This window comes from Pelophylax lessonae (assembly GCF_965119305.1).
Source record: "Pelophylax lessonae genome assembly, chromosome: 5".
NCBI lineage: Eukaryota > Metazoa > Chordata > Amphibia > Anura > Ranidae > Pelophylax > Pelophylax lessonae.
This window is the reverse complement of record NC_138772.1, coordinates 87,130,921-87,143,286: the sequence shown is the minus strand read 5'-3', so window position 1 is coordinate 87,143,286 and position 12,366 is coordinate 87,130,921.

The following is a 12,366-nucleotide window of genomic DNA, read 5'->3' as shown; positions in this document are numbered from 1 at the left end:
TGGTTCCTCCAGTGCGGTCTCCATTGCCGCTGTGGGACATCACTTTGGTGTTGTCAATTCTCCAGAAGCCTCCCTTTGAAAATATTCGGGAGATTCCCCTGCTTACCTTGTCTCAGAAGGTTGCCTTCTTGGTGGCCATTACTTCGGCGCGCAGGGTGTCTGAACTGGCGGCGTTATCTTGTCGTTCACCTTACCTGGTGTTTCACAGGGATAAGGTGGTTCTGCGTCCATGTCCATCGTTCTTTCCGAAGGTCGTCTCTGACTTTCATCTGAATGAAGACATTGTGTTGCCCTCCCTGTGTCCTAAGCCTAAGTATCCTAAGGAAGTTGCCTTGCACTCCCTGGATTTGGTTTGGGCAATAAGGGTGTATCTGACAGCTACGGAGTCTTTTAGGAAATCAGACTCACAGTCCTCACCGATGGAAGAGGCAGGCTGCTTGTGCTGTGGCCATTTTCAGATGGATCAGACAGACTGTGGTTTAGGCTTATTTTATTAAAGGTCAGGTTCCTCCTTTCCCTGTCAAGGTGCACTCTACTTACTCTACTTTTATCATCAGGCATCGGTGATGCATGTTTGCAGGTGGCTACCTGGTCTTCTGTACACACATTCACAAAGTTTTATAAAGTGGATGTGTTGGCATCTGCGGATGCTTCTTTTGACTGCAAAGTTTTACAGGCTTCTGTTTAGAGGACTTGTCCTCTTTGAGGGTATTTTTTTCAGGTGAGCTCCAGTTGTGGACAGTTGAGCTCCAAGTTACCAGGTTGGCTATGTTTAGCCTTCGGGAAGTTTGTTTTTTCTGCTGTTCCCACCCCTCATGTTTGACAGTGCTTTGGGACGTCCCTACGGTCAAAAAGATGAAAAGCTGTGTTGGTCAATGAACAAAAGAGAAAATTTGATTTTTGTCTTACTGTAAAATCCATTTCTCTGCTGTTCATATGATAGTTATGGAGTTAGGTGTTTTCCTTCTGACGCTGCTTGTTACAAAACTGAATACCTATAGTAGGAAATGGGAGCATACCCCCCAGGGACTGCCCCGTAGGCGTGTTCAAGCTTTTTCTCTGCCTAGTGTCCTACTTCTGTAGGGGGCAGTATAACTCCCACATGTGTTTGCTGACATCATCTGCTTCATAGAAGAGACTGGAGGGTCCAATCAGGTCCGCCTGAAAAACTGACAGGCAGACGTGATCAGATCGCCTCTGTTAAAGGAGCCTTATCCTAAATATGGGAATCACAAAAAAAATTAACTGCAGTCCTTTTGGTACACACACCCCTTTCATCATATGCCATTGCATTCCTCCATTATGACCAGGACATGCTATAAAACAATTATGAGATGCCAGCATTTTAACAACAATTCCCTGTGCCCTCCCCAATGTACTACTAATGACAAGCTTTACAAAATTAGGCCACTTATCAATTCTTTTTTCCCCAAAATTTTACAGAAATTATGCTCTTAATAAAGTCTACATTGATGAGTCCCTCATCCATTTAACAGATAGGCTAGGCATCAAATAATATATCCCCAGTAAACATGCCAGATACAAGGTGAAGCTATATAAACTTTGTAAGAGAGCCACAGGGTACACATATGACTTCCGCATTTACGAATAGTAGCAACAGAAAAATTATGAGGGACCTTATGTCACCCCTTTTCCATCAAGGATATACCTCTATGTGGACAATTTTTATACCAGGCTGGAACTTTTCTGTCATCTTCATCCACAGCAAACTGTAGCTTGTGGTACAGTGTGAGAAAATCACAAGGGTTTCCCACAAAGACTGCTGACCACAAAGTTAAAAAGGGGGGAGTCAGCAAGTTTGCTAAATAAAGAGATTTTGGCCCCTAAAATTAGGATAAGTGGAAAATGTATGTCCTTTCTTCCATCCATGACAACTCAGTGGAAATCCAAGGAAGGCACAGTCTGGTGCAAAAACCTTCTTGCATACATGACTACAATAAATTCACAGGAGGTGTAGATTATACAGACCAAATGAAGACGTCTTACCAGGCAACCAGATGATCCATTCACTGGCAAAAAGTGCCCATCTACCTATTCTAGTTTGATATTTACAACTCTACATCATCTACAGGACCACAGGAAAACATGGCTCCTTCCTAAAACACCAAGTTATAACAGCCAGGGCCATCTTACCGATTGGGCACGCTGGGCAGTTGCCCGGGGGCCCCACTTGCCTGGGGGGGCCCCACCTGCCCAGTGACCCAGCCCCAGCCAAGCATTAGTCCTGATTCCCGTGTGCATCCCACCGCTAAACTTAGCAGGTGGCAAGCGCCTGTCAGCCCTGCGCTGTGCTGTCAGGCCGCTTGGGCCGTGGAGGGGCAGCTTAGGACTGCTGGAATGCCTGTCCACCTCCATGGGAACAGGCACACACAGGACAGTGGAGTCTGACTCCCGTCCGCGTGTGTGTTTACCGGACCCAGCCGCCCAACTTACAGGCTGTCATTAGCCTTGCACTGCTGTACCAATAAATATTGCCTTATCGATAATTTGCATTTTTATTCTCGTGGGTGATTATGTCAGCAGGGCCCCAGTGCACTGCTTTGCCTGGGGCCCTTTAATGCTCTTAAGATGGCACTGATAACAGCCTGTATTTACCAGCAAGCCCTGCACCTGAAAACCTTTGTTCTGATGCAGTCAGCAGGCTGCATGAGAGACACTTCCCCTATATGCTCCCTCCTACTGAAACAGGTAAAAAAAAAGTGCTGTGCATGCTCCATAGATGAAATAAGGCATAACACGTTACTATTGTCCCCAGTGTCCCTCACAACCTGGCCTCTGAATAGTGGATTCCTTCCTTCGCTACCATACCTCACCATGATATTAGTGAAGGTATGGTGAAGGTGTTTCTCCTATGTCTGACTTCCTGTATTTTGCCTTTTTCTGATGTCCTTTGTACCGACCATTTGCCTGTTTACTCAACCGCGTCTCTGCCTGCTGCCTGGACCAACCTTTTGCCTGCATACTGAATATGCCTCTGCCAGCCGTCTGAACTGACCTTGGCCTGTTTATTGACCACATTTTTGCCTTCCGCCTGGACTGACCCTAGCCTATTATTCTGCCATGTTTGTTGCCTGCTGCCTGGGTTGATCTTTTGCCTGCAACTCTAATAGTGGGACTGAAAATTACACAGGGGTCTCACATATGCAGAGTGAGGGGCTCCAGAGAATTGTTTAAGAGCAGAAAAAAATAAGCTTTTGGTTTTCTCTGGGTTTCTCAAAGATTTCGATCAGGGTCTGTAGTCCGGAGGCTTTGAGCAGCTTTGAATGTAAAGAAGTTTCTACCCCTGTCCAGGTCTTACCTGACCAAGGCCTTAACCCTGATGTTTCTTCCTTCTGCCTGAACCTCTTGACTACTTGCTGACTATGTCTATGCCTACTGCTTGTACTGACCCTGGCCTTTTAATGCACCATGTCCCTGCCTGCCACCTGTACCAATCCTTTGGCTATTTTCTGACCTCATCTACGCCTGACACTATTATTGACCCATCTGCATGTCCCACTGGCTTTTCCCTGTGTGACACCAGTACCACCCATGCTCTGCAGACAGTGGCACTACTAAAAACCACAGGTATTCTTGTTTACCCTTTGCTCAGCCTACTGTACTTCCTTGCTGATGAACAAAGCATTTTGCTATGTGGGCAGCCACATACCATTAGGTTAGGCCTGCTTGGCTTTTAGGTACAGGGACTGCTGTAGGTAATGTTACACTATGCTAAATTCACTGACCACTCGTACAAAGGCGACCTTTATAGTACATTGTTTTATATACAATGTTGGTTGATTTTTGTGATACACAGGTTGCAATGTCAGGTACAAAAACAGTCCAAACATTAAAAAGGTCATACACATGTGGTATCTCCATACTCAGGAGGAGTATCAGAATGTGTTTTAAGGGGCAAATCTTTTTTTGAAAAACATTTTTTTTACCAGCAAAAAATAGGTTACAGACATTGCCAAAATCCATACATAAAAGTATCCATAAAGGTACATGAACATACAAGGGTAGTAACATTCGCCAAAACAGAAAAAAGTTACCATATTACACATCACAGACGACACATGAAATTCTACTAGTGTATACCCAGCTTTAGACTCATCAGAAATAATTGAATAATGTTTGTCAAGATACTTCGCTGACCACCTTAGTTATTCTTGACCAATGAGTCATCTATTTCTCAAGAATGTATAAAAACAGATCTTGGAATTAAACAGAAATATTCTCATAAAAGATCCTGATGTCGATATGTTTCTCATGCAATATCTTTCACAGGCTTATTTTCCCTAAGGACAACAGGACTTTAAACTTTCCACAACCAGACCCAAATGCTGTCACATGGAGGCTGGGAGGAGGATTAGCTCTGTTGTATGTATGCTCCACTAAAGAGACTTAACGTTAGTTAGCTGTGGTTGGCAGCTCGGTGGCTTGGTGGTTGGCACATCTGTCTCGCTGCATTGGTCTGAATCCCAACCAGGATATTATCTGCTTGCAGTTTGCACATTTTTGCTCTGCTTGAGTGTGTTTCATCAGGGTACGCTAGTTTCCTACCACACTCCAAAGACATGCCGGTAGGTTAATTGGCCTTAGTATTTGTACGTATGCATGCGAGATGGAGAAATTAGATTGTAAGCTCTTCAAGGGCAGGAACTGATGTGGATGTATAGTATTTAACCACTTTACCACCGGAGGATTTTGCTGTCTTACGTCTGGGCCACTTTTTGCGATTCAGCACTGTGCGACTTTAACTGACAATTGCGCTGTCATGCAACGCCGTACCCAAACAAAATTTACGTCCTTTTTTTCCCACAAACAGAGCTTTCTTTTGGTGGTATTTGATCATCTCTGCGATTTTTTTTGCGATATTAATTTAAAAATTGCGACAATTTTGAAAAAATAACAATATTTTTCTACTTTGACAGTTAAAAATATCCAATATATTACATTTTTGTCATATATTTAGGCCAAAATGTATTTAGCTACATGTCTTTGACAAAAAAATTCTCAATGAGCGTATTTTTAACCGCTTTAAGACCGGAAGATTTTACCCATTCCTGACCAGGCCATATTTTGTGATTCGGCACGGCTTTACTTTAATGGACAATTGCGCGGTCGTGCGACGCTGTACCCAAATTTCCCCACATTCCCCATTTTCTTTTTTTCCCCACAAATAGAGCTTTCTTTTGGTGGTATTTGATCACCTGTGCGATTTTTACTTTTTGCGCTATAAACAAAAAAAGAGCGACAATTTTGAAAAAATAACAATATTTTTCACATTTTTATGTGAAATTCCCCCCCCCCCCCCAAAAAATGTAAAAATCAAAATTTTTTAACATTTTAGGCCAATTTGTTTTCTGCTACACATTTTTGGTAAAAAAAAAATCGCAATAAGCGTATTTTGATTGGTTTGCGCAAAAGTTATCGCAGCTACTAACTACGGGAAAGATTTATGTCATTTTTACTGTTTTTTTTTAACTAGTAATGGCGGCGATCTGCGATTTTTTTTTGCAGGACTGTGACATTGCAGCGGACAGATCGGACCCTTGACTGACGTTTTTGACACTTTTGGGGGTACCAGTGACATTACTACAGTAATCAGTGCTATAAATATGCACTGTTACTGTAAAAATGACACTGGCAGGGAAGGGGTTAACTTTTATTGGTGATCAAGGGGTTAATGTATGCCCGGTGCTTACTAACATGTGTGGGGGGAGGGGACTATGTGACACAGGGACAGATCGCAGGTTCAGCTATGCTGAATCCTGTAATCTGACCCTGCCTGTCACTTAGGAGATCCGCCCGCTTTGTTTACACAAGCGGGCGGATCTCCACACTCGATCCCCAACAATCGGGGAAGAGTGGCGGTGATCACCACCGCTCCTCCCCTGGCCCGACTCCCGCTGTGACTGAAAACAGCGGGAGCGAGCCTCCGGTGTTCCGCGCGCGCCGCCGAGAAGGGGGAATGTCTGGTGACGTAGGTCTACGTCGCCAGACGATAACGAGTCACTTTGCCGCAGTAGAGCTCTAGTGAGCAGTGTGAAAGTGGTTAAAGAGGTGTGTAAATTGTCACTGGTATATAAACATCTGTTATAAAAAATAAAAAATTAAAAAGTCAGTGATTTGAAAGTATCAGCAGAGTGGCAATACCAGAGTTTCAGAAAAGGGTCAATTAAGGAGAGCAGGAAAAAGAACCATGATGATAAAACAATTACATGTGTGAAAAAAAAACTATTTAAAATAATACCTTATAAGAGATCATTAATACCTTATTTACTAAATGCAGCTAAAGTGCTTATTTCAAAACATTGGCGTTCACAGAATATTCCCATAAGGAAAGAGTAGATTACAAAAGTAGATTATTTATATTTAATGAGAGAAATAATGAAGTTACAGAAAGATTCTGTTGATTTATTTTTTGAAACATTGGGAATTTTGTTGAATTTGGTGAGACATTTATGTGGATTTGATAAGTGAAAATTTGGATATACAGTATGTGGTATATGAAAAGGAGGTAGACATGCATGTAATGGGGGTGTGGATCATTTGTGGGGGCTCAGTGGTTGTGAAGCAAATAAATAAAGGGGTACTGGATGGTCACTTTTGTTAACTGAACGCCACTGAGAAACCAGAAAGGGAGAGACCTATAGTATTTGGTCAAGAGAGTGGAGTAGATAATGAGTCTAAACTGGTAATTTCAGATCAATGGTATGGGGTGCAAAGCAAAACTCCCAGGGGTCGTGTCCTAGTGGCGTGAGAGAAGAAGAATAGAGAATCATAAAGATATTCAGATGTATGTTGTATGTGAAAGAGAGGTGTTTTTTTTTTTTTTTTTGAGATACAGTATGTGTTGGGGTAAGGTGGGGGAGTCTATAAAAAGTTTTGTATGTCGATAAATCAAAAATATTAAGTACAGAATTGTTTTTAAAAAAGAATAATTCAAAATAAAGCTTTGAAAATTTGAATACAATTTTCACTAAAAGTGTACCAAATATAGCACACGCCAGCAAAGCTGCATGATTTGCACATGTCAAACCTTGTAGATTGGCGTGATCTAAAACACAGGGGTCAGGGACATCTTTCCCTGTGTTTCCTGTGGATAAGGCAGCTCATTGAAATGAATGCATTGTGCTACAGACAGCACATAACTGCATAGAACAAAACCTAACTTAGCGAGTGCTGAATTCTTTCAGAGCTTATTTACCTGGCTGGCATGGGTCTGTAACACATCTAGTTTTAGAATTACCAAGGATGGGGAACTGGTAATCAAGAATTGTGTAGATACAACAAATGTGTATAATGTGTGATGTATTATTGCACTATTTGATTAATGCTGCTATGTTGGACTTAAGGGTAATGCTACTTTAAGGCCCCGTTCACATAGGGGCGACGCTACTTCGCACCACGACCTCCGAGGTCGCGGTGCGAGCAGCGCGCCGCGACCTCGGAGCGGCCGCCGCGGACTTCATAACATTGAAGTCTATGGCGGTCGCCTCCTGGTCGCCCCAAAGAAGCTCCGGACCCTTTTTCTAGGTCGGAGCGACTTGTGTCGCTCCTATTAGAACGGGTCCGCAGCTTCCCTATGGGAGGCGACCTGCGGCGACCTGTGAGGCGACCAGGTCGCCTCACAGGTCGCCCTAGTGTGAACCGGGACTCATGGCGAATAAAATAGCAAATAAAGAAAAAACAATATAGCGTATACAATTGTGACACAAATAATATTGTTTTGAATGTTACATTTCCTTTTCAATCTGCAGCTGTTGTAATTTTCTGGAAATGCAATTCAATATGGCTACCTGGAGCTGTTCTGTACACAGAATGTGTACTGACCACACCCCAGAAACATAATTTCCTTCTTATGTGATTGGCTCACCAATTTTCCCAGAAGTCTGCCTAAGATACAAGTCAGATTTCTGGCATCCCTTGCAACAAAAATGTCATTTTTGGTGAGATATTTCCAATAGGAACACGTGTAAGGGGATGCAGGCCCAGCAGCTTTCCTCATTAGAGCTCTGCAGCTGCCACAGCTGAAAGATAATTATGAAACCACTCCCATTTGACCCACTCAGCACAGAGGCACAAACAATGATTTCTTCAGAATAACAAAAGGTAAGAATCTGCAACAAAGTTTGTTAAAATCCTTGTAATGTACATAGATCACCCAGAGGGGAATGTTTTTTCTCAACAAAGGTTACGCTTTAAATCTTTGATTAAAAAAAAAAAAAAAAAAACACAGTTGATTTGTTAAAGTGTCGTCCATCTCTAGGTAAATACACTGCCTGGCCAAAAAAAAAAAAAAAATTGCCACCTAGAATTAACTAAGCAACTAACTAAACTAAGCATGCAGTTAGGGCTGTTTCACACGGTCCGCCTCCGTAGGCGGATCCGTGCTGCTCAGCGGGGATCGATCCGCGATCCCCGCTGAGCCGGCGGATGACAGCTCTGTCTCCGCTTGCAGTGCGGAGAGGGAGGTGTCACAGCTCCCGCTGCTCTCTATGGGGGATCGGATGAGAGCGGACCGCCTGTCCGCTCTCATTCGATCCGATCCGATCCCTGAACGGATGGAAAAATAGGGTTTCCATCAGTCCGGATCTCACGGACAGGATCGGATACGGATGGCAGCGGGTGTCAGCGGAGGTGTCTCCGCTGACATCCGCTGCCCCATAGGGCTGCATGGGGGATCTGATCAGATCCGCCTAAAAAACTGACAGGCGGATCTGATTGGATCGCCCGTGTGAAAGAGCCCTAACTATCCTATTGGATAGTTACTGTATGTGCCCAAAGAATGAGGTCAGCTGACTACCTGAATATCCTGAGTGACCAGGTTATTCCATCAATTAATTTTTTTCTTCCCTAATGGCATTGGCATATTCCAAGATAATAATGCCAGGATTCATCTGGCTCAAATTGTGAAAGAGTGGTTCAGGGAGCATGAGACATAATTTTCACACGTGGATTGGCCACCACAGAGTCCAGAACTTAACCCCATTGAGAATCTTTGGGATGTGCTGGTGAAGGCTTTGCGCAGTGGTCCGACTCTCCCATCATCTATACATGATCTTGGTGAAAAATGAATGCAACATTAATGCACTTTTGTTAAAGCATTCCGGTTGCCATTGTGAAAAAGATAAAAGCTAGCCAGCCTGCAAAAAAACTTAAACTGACCCCTTCACCACAGGGTCACTTTTAGGCCTGGTTCACACTACAGGGTTTCCAGATGCAATTTCAGTCACGCAGAATTGCATGACAATGGAAATCACATTCTATCAATGCCGCATGTTCACATCAGTGCAGCTCTGCGTAATTTTGGAAAAGGCTCCTGTACTATTTTGGTATAATTAACAATGCGATTTTGGCCCCATACAATATGCAAACCACATCCAAAAGGCAACCAAGCAGCAACAAAGTCATACTAAACAATCACACTGAAAATTGGATCAAAATCCTATTGCAGTAGTGTGAAGCTAGCATCACAGAATAGTCCACATGTAAAAGAAGCCTGAATATACTTACCTTTCCAGCAACCCATGTTTTAAAAAGCCATCACATCTCCATTTCCTATCAGATGACTTGAATACTTGCTTCCAGGCTGGCTGCAGCAGTTCCTTTAGCTGACTCATACATCCCTAGAAGTATGTTTTACACCTATTGCGTCTGACAGTCCTCATCACATCATCCCCACATCATTCAAATCAATTAAAATTTTCCTATAAGATTATACACTACTCAAACAAATTAAAGGAACACTTTTAAATCAGAGTATAGCATCAAGTCAAATAAACTCCTAGGATATTGATCTGGTCAGTTAGTTAATCAGTTTCAGTTGCTTTGGGGTTAATGAAATTCACAACAGGTGCACTAGATGGGCAACAATGACACCACCTCCAAAACAGGAATGGTTTTACAGGTGGAGGACATGACATTTTTTCCCCAAATCTTTTCTGACTGTTTTTTACCAGTTTTGCATTTGGCTAGGGTCAGTATCACTACCAATAGCATGAGACGATACCTGGACCCTATAGAGGTTGCACAGGCAGCCCAACTCCTCCAGGATGGCTCCCAACACAGTCTCAGGAGCATAGAGGAGATTCCAGGAGACAGGTAGTTACCCTAGGAGAGCTGGACAGGGCTGTAGAATGTCCTTAACCCATCAGTAGGACTGGTATCTGCTCCTTTGTGCAAGGAGGAACAAGATGAGCACTGCCAGAGCCCTACAATATGACCTCCAGCAGGCCACTGGTGTGATTGTCTGTAACCAAACAATCAGAAACAGACTTCATGAAGGTGGCCTGAGGGCCTGACGTCCTCTAGCAGGCCCTGTGCTCACTGCCAAGTAGGGATGATCGAACAGTTCGGGTCCACCATCGGTTCGGCCCGAACATTGGGTGTTCGAGGTTCGGCCGAATTTAGAACTTTTTGCCCAAAAAGTTCGGAATTCAGCAACCAGAACCGCCCAAAATGCAATGCTTCAGGAAATGGGCTTTAAAAGCCCGTGATTGGACCAGAACCATTAGCAAAAGCCAATTGAGGGGGCAGGAGAATGCTTGGAATGTGATTGGAGTGACTAGGGGGTCCCTAGACCAATCATTAGTGAATACGCCCCCCAGTATATAAGATCGCCCCTGCCATATTCCTAGCATTGTTATACTGGACATGGAAGAGAGTGGAAGCAGTTCTGTTAATTTCACTTTAAAAGTGTCATTTAGCATTTATTAGTGTGAGGAAAGGGATATCTAGTGTAGTTAGAGTGCTCCTTTACACTTTAGTTAGCTTCAAAAATTTAGTTTCTGTAGGGAAAGTGTTAAGTGTCAGGGGACCGTAGTGTAGTGTAGGGTTAACTGGCAGTGACTGCTATGGCAGGGTGACAAAACCCTTCCATAGCAGGGTGACCGCTATAGAGAAATGATCTTTTCTCTGAATAGCTTCAGCACACCCATATGGCTTCTCACCAGCCAAGCATTTTTTATGCTGCAGGGGCTGCCACTGCCAGTGCTTTTTTGAGGACATGTTTGATGTCAGACATGACATCTGAACATGTGTATAGGGGGTATATATAGACATATATGTCTGAATATATACCCCTAGACATATATAGGTGGGATAGTAGCAGAAATAAATGCTTGCGCTAATGAAATCATTTACAGTAATATATTTCTGCTACTATCACACCTATATATGTCTAGGGGTATATATTCAGACATATATGTCTATATATACCCCCTATACACATGTTCAGATGTTTTGCCTGCCTCAAAAGAACCCAAAAAAATGCCAAAAAAACGCTAGCGTCAAAAAAAAAAAATGCCCAGGTGTGTTTTTGCTGGCATTTTTTGGGGGGTTTTGGAGGCAGGCAAAACATCTGAACTTGTGCACAGTACCACTATACACAAGTTCAGATGTTTTGCCTGCCTCAAAAGAACCCCAAAAAATGCCAAAAAAACGCTAGCGTCAAAAAAAAATGCCCAGGTGTGTTTTTGCTGGCATTTTTTGGGGGGTTTTGGGGGCAGGCAAAACATCTGAACTTGTGCACAGTACCACTATACACAAGTTCAGATGTTTTTCCTGACTGCAAAGATCCCAAAAAAATGCCTTCTATTAAACCGGCAAGGTGTTACAGGAGCGGAGCCAACCCCCTGTCAGAAAGTTTTCTAATACAAACAATCCTTTTTTTTTCTGGTTCTGGACATGCTAGCATATTTAGTATCTGGGGGGTCTAAAGGGTGTGCATGTGAAGTTTCAGCTCTGTAGCATGTCCAGAACCATGAAAAAAAAAGATGATTTTTCAGTAGAACAGGGATGTGGGTCGGGACCCTCCTTTAACTTTAACACCTATATGATCTTTTTTTCTGGTTCTGGACATGCTACAGAGCTGAAACTTCACAGGTACACCTTTTAGACCCCCCAGACACAAAATCACACAACAAAAGTTCTTAAAAAATTGTCATTTTTGATAAAAAAAAAACCAATTATTGAAAAAATTAAAAAAAAAAGAGAGATTTTTTGATTTTTACTTTGGATTTCAGATCTGGGGGGTCTAAAAAGTGTACATGTGAAGTTTCAGCTCTGTAGCATGTCCAGAACCAGAAAAAAAGATTGTTTGTATTAGAAAACTTTCTGACAGGGGGTTTGCTTTGCTGCTGTAACACCTTGCCGGTTTAATAGAAGGCATTTTTTTGGGATCTTTGCAGTCAAGAAAATCATCTGAACTTGTGTATAGTGGTACTGTGCACAAGTTCTGATGTTTTGCCTGCCTCCCAAAACCCCCAAAAAATGCCAGCAAAAACACACCTGGGCATTTTTTTTTTTGACGCTAGCGTTTTTTTGGGCATTTTTTGGGGTTCTTTTGAGGCAGGC